Source organism: Pteropus alecto, unplaced genomic scaffold, assembly GCF_000325575.1.
Source record: "Pteropus alecto unplaced genomic scaffold, ASM32557v1 scaffold206, whole genome shotgun sequence".
Lineage (NCBI taxonomy): Eukaryota > Metazoa > Chordata > Mammalia > Chiroptera > Pteropodidae > Pteropus > Pteropus alecto.
In genome coordinates, this window is record NW_006438906.1 from 4,332,412 (window position 1) to 4,346,527 (window position 14,116).

The window sequence follows — 14,116 nt, forward strand, 5'->3', positions numbered from 1 at the left end:
ATTTTAAAACCAAAAGAGTAAAATAGTTCCTCTATTGTTTTCTTAATTTGTGGAAATTTTTAGGGAATACAGACACACTATATATATTTTTGTATCATACTGTATGTAAAATAAGGGGAAATAAGTTAAGAGCAGGGAAAAACAATGTATTCCAAGAGGAACTCATGGCAGCCTTGATTATAATAGCACAAAGCTGGAAACAACCTACATGCCATCAATAAGGGACTGGTTAAGTCAACTGTGACGATGTCATGCCACAAAACGTTTTGCAATTGTTGGAAAGGTTGAGACATCTCTACATACCCGGAAATGGCAAGCTTTCCAAGACATGTCATTAAGTTTAAAAAAAAAAAAAAAGAGCAGGGCGAAAAATATCATATATATAGTATGTTACTCTTTGTATAAAAGTCAAAACGCACACACCATGTGCCTGTTTAAAAGAATGGATTATATTGAAAAGGAGCGGGTAGTTGCCTCCAGGGAGGTGAACTGGGTACCTGGTGGATAAGGAGAGGGAAGTTGTCTTACTCTTCACCTTTGACCTTTAGTAGCTTTAGATTTTTGTACTGTGTGCAAGTAATATCTAGTCCCAACAACATATTAAAAATAATAATTACAAATATCAAAAACAAAAATGAGACATAAATTATTCATGTTTAACCATACTCATAAACTGAAATGACACCTGCCCTTAAATTTCCATCACAGGGTCTGGCACAGTGCCCTCTATTCAATATTCGTTAAATTGTTGAACTAAAAGTAATAGCTCATACAGAATTTAATGACATACCAAAAAAAGGATCATTCAATATTTATCACTTAAACTTGATATGTTTTCAAAGAACTAAATCATTTTGGCCAAAATGAACAAACTGCATTATGGGAACAGTTTAAACCTCTAAAGCTTCTGAGAGATTCTAGAATCAACTTTAGAATCAAAAGTCTCCTACAATGGGATAATTTATCCCGACAGATTTAACTAGTAAATTAAGAAAATCATGCATTTATAATTACATTGTAATTTGACTAGGAGATATAGGAATTAGATGGCACCCATGGACTGCTTGCTGTTCAACCTTCCATTACTGTGATATAATTCCACAGAGGCAGCAAGGCTGTGCCATGTTTGTTTAGACTGAATCTGAAAAAAATAATACTGTTTTGGATGAAAATGAAGATAACAGTAAGAAATAAAGGAAATAGCAGGAAATTGGTATTAGGCGCTCCCTGGGGGAAGTGCAGGACTATGGCATTCAGAATCTTAGACACAAAAAACTAACATTGAAACTGTTACAGGTAATAAAATGAATATAAGCCCAAGCTTTTTTTTTCCTCCAGGCACATTTACTTATACAATAATCAATCATGATCTACCATATTTGTTTGTTCCTTGTTGTTAATTCTGTTCATTCTTCTCTTATCCTTCAAACAAGTTTGTATCCTCATTAGCTATTCTCAAGATCCTCCAAAGAGGCTTAATTTTTCTCCCAGAGAAATTGCTTATTTATCCAGTTGTTCCATTTAGGGAATGGTAAAAGTGTTCAATAAAAGTCTTTATGCACTTCCCCACCCCTATTCCCAGATCCACATGTGCTGCTCTGGGTCATTCTGTTCTATTGTTGAGAAAATAACATTAGGTCACTCTGAAAAGAATTAAATGAGGGGTTATTTTAATTTAAAAACTACTCCTGTTCACATAAAGACAAGGTTTTAAATCAGATTAATAACCCCAAGCATGTGATGTCAACTCCAGCACAAGTACCTTAGGAGAAGCTCAAGATTTTAATGGAGAACATTCACTCTTTATTCACAGAAACTCACGGTGCTCTCTTTCTCATCCAGAAACCCCTTCCAACATAGTAGAATTTTACTCAAGGATATCACGGATTGTACCATCTGCCAAAGAGGTATATGTTAATCTGTTCAGGTCTCTCAATTCCCAGGGACTCAGGGAAGTGACAGACATAAGGGAGTAAGAGCTCATTTTGAACATTAAAAAAAAATCCCTGAGGTTTATATGCCTACAATTCAATCATAATATTAATACTCAGTACCCTCAAGAGAAAACCAGCCCCAGCTCCATGGGAAGAGATTTTTGCCCCTTCCACTATGTCCCTCCCATAGCTCAGCATTTTGAATGTTCTTAATGAATGATCATTTTATCTTGATTTCACTCAAGTAAAAATACCTGGTATATCAGCTATTGCTGTGTAACAAACTATCCCAAAATTTAGTGGCTTAGAAATACTGCAAAAAGTTTAGTGGCTTAAAACGACATCACTTCTGAATCTACTGCTTGGCTGATCTTGGCTCATGCATCTGTGGTCAGTTGAGGATTTGAAAAACTGATTGGTTTAGGATGGTCTTGGCTGAGAAGACTTGGCTCTCCCCTATGTGTCATTCATAACCCCCAGCAGGATAGCCCAGGCTATTTTTCATGGTGGCAGTCTGAGAAAGGAAAAAGAAGTATACAAGTGCTTCTTCAAGCCTCTACTCACGTTGTTTGTTTTGTCTCATTGGCTAATGTCACATCACTAGGCCCAGAGTCAGAGTGAAAGGCCACTAACAAAAGGCTTGGATACAGGGAGATTCAAAAACTTGGGTCCATTATGCAATCTCTATGTCATGCCTGGAGATAAGCAACACAGGGTAGGATGTTTAGAAAGCCCTTGGAATGACCCCAGCCTTAAACCTTCTCCTGCAATCACTTACCACTACAGTGTGGGCTAAGCTGCTGAGCTCACCACCAACTGACAACTAGGGCCAGCCCTGGCTTGTTTAAGTGCAACATAACTGGTGGGGGCTACAGGAGGGACAACTTCCTGCCACACCAAGGCTGGTAACTAGAGTTTAGGGGCAATATCCTTCCTCTCAGCAGTTGGGAGAGATGCCCACTACTCAATCTAGGAAGTAATAGCCAAACGAAGAGGAAAGATGCATCCCAAGGGAGGAGAGAAAGGGTGGTCAAGCTGGGAAGAGAGCTAGGGAGATAACATCAAGTTCTATATAATGTGGTGAAATTCAAACTCCTTCTGATCCAGGGGCTAGGAAACCTGTCAAGTTTCCCAAGCTGAGGGTGGTTGCAATGAACTGAATAAAAGCTTTACCTTTAGAAGCTGTACCACGGAAGGGACAGAGAAGTTATGCCTAAGGAGCAAGTCACAGGATCTATAGGGTGGGAGAGTTTATCCTTGGCAATGACCAAGACAGGGAAGAGAAGCTGCAGCAGCAAACAAAAAAGGAGATCGAGGCACAGTGACAGACACGTCTTAACTGGGAGAAGCAACCACAGCACAGCAGAGGGGAGGGATGAGAGGAGCTGGCCAGAAGGAGTGTGTGAGCATACATGAGATGCCTCTGGAGATTCTCTAAATGATACAAGAGGTGTTTCAGGACTGGGTTTCAGTAATTTTGGTGGTGAGAAAAGAGCTAGACCAGTGCTTCTCAAACAACCTGTGCCAAAGAATGAGTTACTCAAATTTCCAAACCATTGTGAACTCAGACTTTTATAAATACTGTAAAAATAGTCTAAAAAATAAAACTTAAAACATGCATATACAAAAACAAAGCCAACAATATTATCACTAGAGTCAACTGACATTAAATTGCTCTGTCAAATTACCAAAGTTGCTAAACAATGAATTTCAGGGCTTATGTTATTGGGGACGGGGAACAAACAACTAGGTGACTAGCACAGCTCTGTGGATTACACTTAGAGCAGTGCCAAGCTAGACAACTGACTGTTTTTGTGGTGATATAAAAGCAGTACCTACCAGGTTTGAAACATCTATTGTGTTCCGAGCTCTATACTCAGTACTTCACATTTGTTATCTTATTCTTTCAAAGTTATTATCTCCATTATAAAGAAAGGGGAACCAAAGCCAGTGCAGCCAGGGACTTGCTCTAGTCTAGACTACAGAGCCAGTTTTAGTGACTGAGGTGTGCTTTTCTTTTGTTGATGGCCTGGTCCATAGAGCCCAAATAAAGATGGGTATGGATATAAGCACATACAGTACTCTCTACGCTCTAAGACTCAAATAAGAGTAGGAGATGCCCAGGAAAACCTCCAAAGTACCTGAGTATAAAATCCATGTGACATTAGCACATTTTCGTAGCCGCCAATGTTTCCTCCCTAAATGTAAAGACTTCTTTTGCCAGATCCATTACAGTAATCATCTCAGCTCAGGAGTCCATTCTGCTCTTACTTTTCAATGTAGTTTTGCCCCACAAATGCAGACGAATGCCTCTGGTGCCCTCGAGTTTCAGTCTTCTGGCTGGAATTGGCTTGGTGACCTTCAAACCAGGTGGGATTAGACACAAAGCCATCAAATTAGGTTTTTCCTCACAGCTGTGACAGTCTTCTGACACTCTTGTTTTAAGTTTAGTGAAGGTATTCTTGCTGGGTTTTGTCATGTTCATTTTTATTTGTCTGCTGCTCAGTTAAGAGTAAGTTGGGCCTGATCAATTCTGCTCACCCTATCTACAGACACTGGTTCTAGGATGCAAGGGGAGTTTGGGCTGGGGAAGCCTGGGCCTTGGACTTCTCCAGCAGAACCATTAGTAGCAGAGCCTTCCTTCTCAATCTGGACAATGGGGTCACAATAACAGAAGGGGTTCTTAGCACCAAGCCACAGAAGAGAGTTCCAAGGGCTAGAGTCCAACACGGGATGAGGAAGCAGAGGTTTGGAACCACAGCTGGTGATTTTATGGGTTGAGATGAACAAGAGATGGTGTCATATCCTCTGAGGAGAGTTCCAAGGGCTAGTGTGTCCAACACAAGATGAGGAAGTGGAGGTTTGGAACCACAGCTGGTGATTTTATGAGTTGAGATGAACAAGAGATGGTGTCATATCCTCTGTGAGGTCTTTTATGACCCCTCATGCCAAGTGGACCCTTCTCCCTTATGTTACCAACATAGTCTCAGTGTCCCACCATGTAGTTAACATGTAGGACAATCGTATATTTATGTATTCAACTCCCACATGAGTCTTTTATGGCCAGGGACTTCTCACTCATTTGTGTATCTGGTACTATGCCTGGCAAACTATTGGCACTAAATAAGTGGGCTAAAGTGAATCCGTGCCAGCTGAGTCTTATGAACACTAACCAGGGAGGTCCTCTCCTGGGCAAAACAAGTAAGAGCGATGTGGAAATCTAAATTCCATTTTAAGACCTAAAAGTGGGAATGAAGAGTTTAGAAAGCCTCTATACTCTACATGTCAAAGCAATTTGTCCCAGGAGTTCTTTTACGAGCTTAGTGAAATAAACCTACATGGCTAGGATCGTCAATAAATCCCTTTTTCTGCTTAAGTTGACTTGAAGTCGGTCTCTGGTACTTTCAACCAAAGGGAACGTGAACAAGTCAGAGGTTCATCAACAAGTCAGGAGTGTGTTCAAGGAGCAAAAACCAAACAGGCTCTTGGTTCGTGGAAGTGTGTTCAGATTGTTTCGGAGAAGAAAGTGATCCTAATATCTGGAATTTTCACCAAAGACTTATTTCTGCATTATTCCAAAAAGCCTGAGTTAATAACACTGCAAAGACAACTTCCTCCAACAAGAGTCTTATGAGTAAAATCAGTATTTAGAGTGGAAAAATATGTATATGTTAAAAAGCAAGTTTTACCCAAATATATCTACAGTATCCAAAATAGGTACCAGATTTTTTTTCTTAACCAATATGTTCCTAAAACATATTGTTTGTTTTTTTTACTGTTATTATTTCCGAACAGGCTCTATTATTGTGGTAGAGAAAACTTCAAACCTACCTTTAATTCTAGTTTATATCATATAAAATAAGAAAAGGCAAGGATAATGAGCATCAGTCTAGCATTTATTAATATTTTATTATAGGTCAGCTTTAGTTTTACATACATGGGCAATAGGTAGTTTTTTTTAATTAAAATATAGTTGACACATAATATTAGTTTCAGGTGCACAAGATGATTTGATATTTCTATATACTGTGAATCACCACAGTAAGTCTAGTTAACATCTGTCACCGTTATAAATTTTTTGACTTGTGATGATAACTTTATTTTACACTTTTCCAACAAGTATTTATTATCAGTTAAGCCATGATTCAGGATCCCAGGGTGAGGTGTACCCAGGTTCCCCCTGGAGGACAGAGGAGAGGCAGAGTGGGGCCAGTTCAGATCTTCCCTAGAAATGTGCCTTCTGCCCAGTGGTTGTCCCAGGCTGACACCAGGGTATGGGGCAGAGAGACTTGCACATACGTCAGTACCATTCACACATGGAGTCATCACCCCGCTTAGTGGTCATTGCCTCCTCACCGCGGGGGAAGTCCAGGTGGTTCTGCCAACAGTTCTTGGTCTGGTTCTGGCTGGGGAAGCATCTGTCAAAAGGGGCAGTCTGGTAGTTCTTGATTTTGGTTTTGATGTCTCCTGCAGTGTTGTCAATTCCTAAAGACGCCCCTGAAGCAGCTCACAGCTCAATGTGACCCTCGGCAAAGATGCTGTCTGACCGGAAGTGGAATTAAGCTGTGATGAGAACTTTTAAGATCTACTCATTTAGTAACTTTCAAACATGCAATGCAGTATTATTAACTATGAATAAGTCTTGATGGTATGCATTTATCTTGTTGATAATATAACCGGAAATTTATATCTTAGCACTTAAAAATGTTAAGTGTCTTTTCAGATCTCAATCTACTTTTAGTTTTTGTTGTTGCTCTCTTTCCCGGACGTTAGTGTTTCAGCTGGGATGGATTTGATTAGATGCTTCCATCTTTTGCTCACATGCTTTCCTCTAAGTGATGGCCACCCTGACCTCTTTAAAAGTCAAGATGAGCTCAACTTTCTAAGGGGCCTATGCTAAAAGTGTGGATCTCTTAAGTCAGCAAAAACTCATTCTCCCCCAAACTCCATATGGCTCTGCCCCATTAAGCTATTACTGGGCCATCTGGAGGTTATAGTCTTAACATCCTTAAGTAGAATGTACACGTGAAAAGTAAGGAGAGGGAATTGATATTGATTCTTCCTATTCTATTTTATGAAATACTCCTGAGTTTGCAAAGACCCAGGCAGGGACTGGCTTCTATTCCGAAGATCACCAAATATACTTTTGGCTCTAAAAATTAATTTTACACCCTAAGTATTATCTTTGTGTAGAGCTGCTACTGATCTGTGCTGCTAAGTGCAAATTAGAAATAGTATATTTATACAAATTAGTAATAGTGCCACTATAGGCAGACACTGCCCTCAGGTGCTGAGCTTGGCAACTGGCCCATGGGCTGGATTTCAGCCTCCACTCACCCTCTCGGCCACTTAATGGAGTAAACCAACAGCACAGCCATAGGCAGTAACCTACCTTCGTATTTTAGAAGCTATTTCTACTTATTTTTTTCAACTCTGCACTTAAGAGAGATGGTATAAGAAAAGTGCACAATTGTTGCTAACCTGTGAACTTTGGGAAATAAAAAAGTTAGGGAATTTTGAGATCATCAACTTTAAAGTTCTTTTCCAAGAGACACTTGGGAATAAGCACAGAAGAGAAGTAATCAAGGAGCTGTATTATTAGCAGTTTTTTGGAGAGGAGCAGGTTTACGCATATAATGAAATGCAGAAAGTATACTAATCCTAAGTCACACCTGGATGATTTTTTGCATGCGTATGCACTCAATGAGAACAGCTCAGTTAAAGACACAGAACATTTCTCGCACCCCAGAAGGTCTCCTTTTGTCTCTTCCCTGGAAATCACTCCAGCCTCACGACAACACTTTCTGACTTCCATCACCTTCGATTTGTTTTACCTGCTCTTGGACTTGATAGAAATGAGTCATACAGTATGTACTCCGTTGTGTCTGCCTTCTTCTACTCAGCACAATGTCTGTGGGGTCCCTCCAAGGTATAGCATGTATCAGTAGTTTGATCATTTTTGTTGTGTAAAATTCCATTATATGATGATACCATAATTTATTAACTCTCCTCTTGATGGATATTTGGGCTGTTTATAATTTGGAACTATTATGAACACAAATTCAGTAGTTCTTTAAATCCAAGGTATAGAAATTCATATTTTACTCAGTGCTATTCCACAAAGAAATTTACATAAAATAATGGTAAAATAGAGAAACACAGAAATTAAAATAAGAATCAAATATCAATGCCTAGGCAGATAAGCACAGTATGCAATCTATCTGGTCTTTCTACTTGCAATAATTGGGTTTCGAGTTTGACTCTGAGCTTCCCAAAGCCAAAACAAAATGGTGAGTTATATAGTCTTTGTAATAGGAGGAAAAATCCGTTAGTTAGGGAAAGCAAAACTTTTATAATCACTAAGTTCCAAAGAAAGTCCTTCACCTTGGGCTTCATGGTAGAAATTATAGAGAGATATAATGAATGATGTATTCAAGGTAGCTCTACAAGACATACATGAACATATTTTTAGATCACTATTTCTTATAGTGCCCATAAAACATGACCCCAACCCAGCAGTTTATAAAATAACATCATATTTTAAGTGTATTATACATGGGTGTGTATTTTTTAAAAGGGAAAAGTGTATTCAAATATCACATGTCTTAAAACAAGGGTTGGAAAACTATAGCCCTCCTGACCAAATGTGGCCTGCCATCTGTTTACAGCTTTATTGGAACAGCCACACCCACTTTTTTACACATTGTCTGTAGCAGCTTTCCTGTGACAACAGCAGAATTAAATGGTTGCAACAAATACCCTCTGGTCAATAAAGCCTATAACATTTACTATCTGGCCCTTTACTGAAAAAATTTTCTGCTGTGAATTAGCAATAGGATAGGATTGTAGGCATTATATTCTCCTTGGTTATTGTTCATGCCTTTACATAATCTTCGCCCCTTCAGTATGGGCGAGATCTGTGAATTGCTTCTAGTCATAGAAAATGGCAAAAGTGAAGGATTTTACAGTTGTCATTAAAGTGCCAAATCAGTTGTTTTTTTTTTTTTTAATCAAAAGAGAGATCCTGGGTGGGCCTGACTTAATCAGATGAAAGTTCGTAAACAAGAGACTGGCCCTCACTACCATCAGAGTCCTCTACCTTGCTGGCTTGAAGAAGCAGATTGTATGGTGTGAAAGGGCCTCTAGAGAGAACCGTAGGGCAAAGAGCTGTGGGCAGCCTCTAGAAGCTGAGGGCCTCAGTTCTACAACCCACAAGGAACTGAATTTTTCCAACAACCAAGTGAGCTTAAAAGAGGACCCTGAGCATGGGGTAAGACCACAGCCCAAGCCAACAGTTCTTGATTGTGGCCTGGTGAGACCCTAAAGCAAAGAATTCATCTAAGCCATGCCTTGACGCCAGACTCATGGAAACAGTGAGATAACAAATCCATGTTGTCTTAATTCACTAAGGTTGGGGTAAGTTGCTACGCAGAAAATTAGAACGCTAGTACAGTTAGTTTCCCCAGTTTTTTCTACAATACGTATATGGTTCAAACGTGAGAGATAACTACAATATCTATAAAGAATTTTTATAATTTGGAAGTACACACTGAATTATCTAAGGATAAAATAATATGATGTCTCGAATTTGCTTCAGAAAATGAAGAGAGGACAAGACACTGGTAGAGTTGAAACGAGATTGGCCACTTATTGATAATTCTTAATGCTAATTGATGGATTCATGCAGATTTATTAGACTACTCCTTTCACTTCTGTATGTTCAAAATTTTCCATAATAAAGAAGTTTTTAAAAATTAGATGTACATACAGAATTAGCTTAAAGGATGTTTATAGTTTCTGATACAGGAAAACTAAACAATTAAAATGTCTACACAGGGAACTGGTTAAATCAATCACTATAGATACATAGTATGTTTATATGTGTCTTTAAAACTGATTGCATAGAATAATGATGTTAACATTTTTCTCTGGTCTTATAATTTGATGTAAAATTAAACATTTGCAAGCAACAAAACAAGAAACCACAAAGCTTATGTATTTTTAAGAAGTTCATCTGCGAAAATTCTATTCTGTCGGACTGACTAAATCCAGTCTAAATGGCCTGGAGGCTCCCCTTGGCGGAAGGAGCATAGCAGGGGTGCCTGAAGGATGGGAGAGCCTGTGGAGCCACTCAATGATCCCCCCTACCCATCATTAATCCCTCAGTCTCCTGCTGGATAAAGTTCTAATGGCCACATTGTGTTAGGGGTCTCCAGTTCTGCTATGAACATACAGAAGTGGGAAGGCAAGGAACAGGGTGAAGTAACACAAGGAATTCAAAGTCCTAGTAAATCTTTGAATAAATATAATCATAATTCTCAAGAAAGATTTGGGTTATGAATACCATTAGAGACTCCCAATTTTTACTCTAGCCAGTATGGCCTCAGATTTATATGGCCAGTGAGAGATTTCTTCATTTTCCTAAACACCATACTGCCAGCTTCTATTTCCCCTAGGACCCTGACAGTAAGATTCAGGGACAAGCTATCCCCACATCAAAATGATTCTTGGACCCATTTGTTACAATCACTATTCTGGATCATTTTGGGGTGGAACATTCAAAAGTCAGTGAGGATAGGGTAAATGTTCTGCCAAAATATGTGCAATCATAAAATGTCAGAAATAAAAGTACCCTTATAAATTATTTTAAATGCATTTGTTTTACCAACCAAAGAGAAAGTGGGGGATGGGGGAAGAGAGAGAGAGAGAGACCTAGGGACATAATGCAGCCAGGACCAAAGTCACAAGGACAGGCAGAGTATCCGAAAGTAGAACCCGGATGCCAGCTCTCAGACCAGTGCTTCCCACCAGTCCTGGGTCGCCTGCTCTTACTCAGTCTTTTCAATCTTAATGAGTAGCCTAAGTTCAGGCTACTACATAGACTCACAGAGCAGTAGCACAAAACCTGAAATATAAGTAGCCAACGAACGTAGGAAGGAGAAAGACAGGGAGGAAGGGAGAGAAGACATAAAGAGAGAAAATACAAATGACAAGTAAACATATTAAAAGGTGTTCAAGCTCATTAGTCCTCAGGGAACCACAAATCAATATCACAGGAAGACACTACTCCCCACCCATCAGGACAGCTAATATTAAAAAGACTGACTATGGCAAGCGTGACACACATACAGTGCAACGGGAAGTCTCATACATCGCTTGTAGGGGTACAAGTATGGCAAACTGCATGGTGCAACCATTGGGAAACTTTTAGCAGTCTCTACTGAAATTGTGTATATGCCTACCAGCTAAGTGAATAATTCTGCTCCAAGGTCTATTCCCAACATAAATGAATATATATGTTCACCAAAAGAGGTATACTAAAATGTTCATCGCAGCACTATTTTTAACAGGCAAAACTAGAAACTACCAAAATATCCATCAATAGTAGATGGATAAATAATGGTGGTATATTCATATAATGGAATGCAATGCAGAAATATTAATGAAGCATCACTATAAGCAACAACATGGGTGACTCTCAAAGAAATGGGGGGTGAAAGAAGACAGTCACAAAATCATGTATTTCAATTATATAAGGTTCAAAAGCAGGCAAAATTCATGGTGTCAGAGGTCAGGGTTATTATTATTTGGAAGCTAGGAAAGTGGGAATAACTAGGGCTGAGCATGATGGGGGTCTTTGGGGTGCTGGTAGAGATCTATATCTGAATGGCAATTACACAGAAGTATCCACATTCTGATCAGTTATTGGGCTATAAACTTAAAATTTGTACACTTTTCTAAGCACAGGCTATCTTTCAATAAAATAATTTGTTTATAAATGCACATTTAAAAAGAAAGCAAGAGGAGCGATTTGGGTAGAATTCTAAAGATCTTAAGATTCTTGATCAACGCAACCTTCTTGAACTTTCTAACACAACTGAAGGACATTTATTCATTGTGATCTCAAATGTCAGCTCCATTTCATATCTATAAAAAGATGTCTACTAGATGCTAATACCAAGTAAATATCATAGACATCACATTAGATCACTAATAATTTCGAAATAACAGAAGGAAAAAAGGAACTGACATTATTAAACAATAGCTATGTTACCTGAGATGTGCTCTGTACCTTACACATGTTCTCTCTAGTAATTCAGCAACCCTTCACAAAAGGTATTATTATTAATCCCAGTTTATAAAAGGAAAAACTAAGACTCAGTGAACTTAAGCAATTTTCCCAAGGTTGCTTTGCTCCAAAATCCCAGAGTTGTTCCATCACACCCCACACAGCCCTGGGTTATTAGTGCCTTTGACTCTTACCATTAAAACAACTTCATAAAACTTGTGCCCTCATAAATATCTCATATAAACAAAGTAGCCTGAGGTGATTTCCTAGGAATATTATTGCATTACGCTCTGTTGCCATTTACAACCTAGAAAATGTCCCATAGTCTTTACTCCTAATAAGAAAAAAAAATAGGGGTACAGGTTCCCTGATTTTCAAATAACATTTAACTGCCCAGGACAGAGCCAGAGTACAGCCACATTCCTACCCCACCCTCGTCCCGCCCCTACCCCACCTCCAGAAGCCCTCCTGCAAAGGGGGAGCTACCAAACCCAAGGTATTCTTTTAAAGTGTTTCTTACTGTAGCTGTTTTATTATTCATATGCTTTTAATAGCATCTCAATGATTGTTTTATAGGCCTACTATAGCTTAAGTTAATGCTAAAGACATTACAAGTAGCTCCCTTTTAAATTTTTAACCAGAATAAAAGTTTACAAAAAGCACAAATGCTCCTGAAACAGATCTTATATCCAAACAGACATTGAGACAGTTTTACAAGGCGGCTCACAGATTTCATAGGGCCCCACTGGTATGTGATGCCCATTAGAACTGCAAAACTGAAGTCCTGGTGACTCTCTACAGCCAAGTACGTGATGTTTTTTGACTTAAAGACCATTTCAGGAAGTCTTAAATAAGATGATGAAGAAAGAAAACATTCTATTTTTCTCCTTTTCATTAGACAAGAAAACCAAATGTTTCACAGCTGGGTGGGGAGGCACTCAATAGAGGACACTTAGAAGTTTTAACATTATGCAACTGTTGAACCCATCTACTTAAACTACCAAAGATGATGGGTTTAGTTTAAAGCAGTTAATGGTTGTCTTTTATTGAAGTGGAAATGAGTTTTGTTAAATGTATCAATAGTGCTAACCTATTAATAATTGAAGCATAAATCTTTCCCACCATTCCATTAGACATACTCGATCATCTACACGATGGTGAATTTAATGCTTCTGCTTTTATGTATAGTTGCCAATAGTAGAATCCCTCCCAAATCTAGATGGCTGGCTTCCTGAAGAACCTTCCTGGGAGGAGAATTCCCAACTGTAGAACAGTAACTTTATAAGAAAAGTAGGGTTGAGGGTATAAGGTCCTGAGTGAATCTTTGACAAATATTTTCTATTTATTATGATATATATACTATGATCTATATACTTACTAGCCCCCACCACACGATTGTGTAAGCCAATTCCTTTAAAATAACTCTGAGAGAGAAAGAGAGATGAGATAGAGAGACAGAGACGGAAATGGAGGAGACAGAGATAGAAACAGAGATAGAGACAGAGATAATAGATAACTGGTCGTTTCTCAGGAAAGCCCTGACCGATTTTTATATTTACTATGCTATATATACTATGATAAAGCCTGCACACTGTGGTCAGTAACAACATTTTTATACATCGTAAATTAGTAATAATGGCCTCTATACTATTAATCTTCATTGCCTATCTCTTGACTCCATGGATATTTATTAAGATCTCGTTCCCTCAAGTTTCAAAGGGATGCTAGTAAATTCATTTTATCTTTACATATAAACTATGGGTTAAGAGGCGGTTTTTCCTATCTTTAGTTTTCCAGCCAAATGTCTTTCTATGATTCAGATTTGACAACTCAGAGTTGTGGTCACCTCCCCCCACCCGCCCCCAACACACACACACACACACACACACAGGAGCCTGACGCTGTTTGCCCTTCAAGGGCAGTTGCAGGAGCCGAAGGTATAGTCCGAGTTCATGTCCCTTTCTCTCTGGCCGATCTCTCTCCAATTGAGAAAAAGTTAGGATCCTTCTCCACTGTTCCCACCACTTATGCCAAGGAATTTAAATACCCAACTCAATCCTATGATCTTACCTGGCATGAGCTCTACACGATCCCTTCCTCTACTCTTTTCCCC

General features: G+C 38.9%; 1 pseudogene; it reads right to left on the minus strand.

Annotated features, from left to right (window-relative positions):
* Window positions 1–6,148: 6,148 nt before the first annotated feature.
* The window catches only part of LOC102893594, a 12,238-nt pseudogene continuing 4,270 nt past the window's right edge, over window positions 6,149–14,116 (minus strand).